This window comes from Myotis brandtii, unplaced genomic scaffold, assembly GCF_000412655.1.
Source record: "Myotis brandtii unplaced genomic scaffold, ASM41265v1 scaffold18719, whole genome shotgun sequence".
NCBI lineage: Eukaryota > Metazoa > Chordata > Mammalia > Chiroptera > Vespertilionidae > Myotis > Myotis brandtii.
In genome coordinates this window covers 1-2,568 of record NW_005356954.1, presented here as the reverse complement: position 1 = coordinate 2,568, position 2,568 = coordinate 1, and the positions used below count along the sequence as shown (strand labels likewise).

The following is a 2,568-nucleotide window of genomic DNA, read 5'->3' as shown; positions in this document are numbered from 1 at the left end:
TCTTTCATTGGTGAGCATAAAGCAACAAGAAGGCTTCTGCTTGAGTGGAGATGTCCACTAGGCAGAGGGGCAGACAGATAACTGACTTTTTCTGACCTTCCTGAAAAATATGTAAACTGAATAGGTAAGTTATTGCTGAGGGATGAGGACAAAGCTAAAGATTCAAAGTCGTCCACTGAATTAGTGTTTGAAACTGAACCTCAGGAATTTAACAGCTTCTTTTAAACACTTGTAATTCATGGACACATTCTCACTGTTTGTGGGTTTTTTAAAAAATACATTATTGTTGATTTCAAAGAGGAAGGGAGAGGGAGAGAGAGAATGATGAGGTCAATGATGAGAATCAATGATGACATCAATGATGAGAATCATTGATCTGCTGCTTACTTCACGCCCCCTACTGGGGATGGAGCCACAACCCAGCATGTGCCTTTACCAGAATTGAACCTGGGACCCCTGAGTCCACAAGCTGATGCTCTATCCACTGAGCAAAACCAACTGGAGCTCACATTATATCTTTATTAATTGTGCAAACAGGAAAGCTGACAGTTGTGGAAATTAGAAAGCTTATGTTTCCTGCATTTGAGTATCAAGTTTGCCATGATTGTTTTACTTATTTTGTTCATTCATTTCTTACTTATTCAATGATATTAACTGTTTCTTCGCAGAAACTTGCAAGGAAACGCTATTTCTTACATTGGTAAAGATACATGGAAGTCATACCATTTGGTTGAGAAACTGTGAGTATATTCTCTCCATAAGTAAGTTTAAAAAAACTAACTCCATTGTAAGAACTTCTTGGTCCAGAATTTTGAGGACAGTAGCTCTGAGAAAAGGTATTTCCTACTCTGTATCCCAAATCAAGTCTATTGATTGCAATTCTGTTCATTTTAAAAAATTAAATTTGGTAGGCCCTCTTTATAATCACAGTCAATTGAAACTTATTTTCTATTATAATAAGCAACACATGATTATTTTTTTAATATATAAAAATTAGATAGCAGATATAGTGAAAACCCTGCTTGTGTCCTCATCCCCACCCGAAGGTAACTGCTACTCTATGTTTACTATATTTCCTTACATATCCTTTGCAATGCATTTGCCTACATACATATTTACAGATAGCAAAATAGGTATGTTATGTGATTTTCATCTTTCTTTACATAATTGATAACATCCTACGTCTTGATTCTTTCTCCTCATAATATATCTTACACATGTTTCCTTCTTGTTAGAGAGAGGGTTACCCGATTCATTTAAAATATTTCATAATATTCCATAGTTTAATAATCCCCCTATTGATGGATATTTAGCTTATGTCCAGTTTTCTTGTTACATGTATTTGATGCAACATACATTCTTGTACATGCATCTTTGGGATCATGGGCAGGTATTTATGTAGAATAGATATTTAGAAATGGAATTGTCGTCATGAAACTATATTGTACAGCATTTAATTTCCCTTAAAGAAATTATGCCAACTTATACTCCACTAAGTAGGCAACTACAGTATTTATTGTCTTCTATCCTTCCACCATTAGATAGTCTCCATTTTTTGGCTGATCTAATGGGTGAATAAAGGCGGTCCCACCTAAGTTTGAATTTTTCTGATTACTTGTGAATTCAGATACTTTTATTTATTTATTGAACATCTGTTTCTTAAAAATAATTTTTTATTGATCCCAGAAAGGAAGAGGGAGAGAGAAAGAGATAGAAACATCCATGATAGGAGAGAATCCATTGATCGGCTGCCTTCTGCACACTCCACACCAGGGATTGAGCCCGCAATCTGGGTATATACCTCTACTTGGGAATCAACCGTGACCTCTTGCTTCATAGGTTGACATTCAAACATTGTGCCATGCTGGCCAGGCAGGTTTGAAGATTTCTAAGTCAGCTTGAGATTTATACCTTGGAAAGAAGAGGTTCTTAACTTAGAGTCAGTGGACCCCCCACTGCACCATTTCTTACCATTTTTCCTCCCAAATATCTCTTGGTTATCTGCAGAAGCCTATATTCTTGAGGACTATATTTTTAAAAGATGTATAAGTTAAAATATATATGAAAATAAAGGAAAGCTATTATTAAAATGCATATTTAAAAACATTTTTTATTTTCCTATGATTATTCATTTTTTAATCCTCCCCTGAGGATATTTCCCCTTTGATTTCTGGAGAGAGTGTAAGAGAGAGGTAAAGACAGAGAGAAATATCAGTGTGAGAGAGACACATTGATTGGTTGCTTCCTGCACGAGCCCCTAACAGGGCTTGGGCTGGGGAAGAGCCTGCAACCCAAGGTATGTTCCCTTGACCAGAATTGAACCCGGGATCTTTGGTCAATAGGCAGACATTCTATCCACTGAGCCAAACCAGCTAGGACTAAAATATTTTTAAAAAATAGATTATTGAAAGGCCAGCCACCATGGCTCAGTGGTTGAGTGTCAGCCTATGAACATCGAAGTCACGGTGGGATTCCCATTGAGGACACATGCCCAGTTGCAGGCTCAACCCCCAGTGGGCTGTGCAGGAGGAAGCTGATCAATCATTCTCTCTCATCATTGATGTTTCT

General features: G+C 37.1%; 1 long non-coding RNA gene across 1 annotated transcript in view; it reads left to right on the top strand.

The window, feature by feature from the left end:
* Positions 1-929, top strand: part of LOC106725795 — a 9,503-nt gene extending 8,574 nt beyond the window's left edge. Inside the window, exon 2 of the long non-coding RNA XR_001361758.1 lies at positions 669-929. This is a non-coding gene — a long non-coding RNA (uncharacterized LOC106725795). The remainder of the gene's footprint in view (positions 1-668) is intronic.
* The last annotated feature ends 1,639 nt before the right edge of the window (positions 930-2,568 follow it).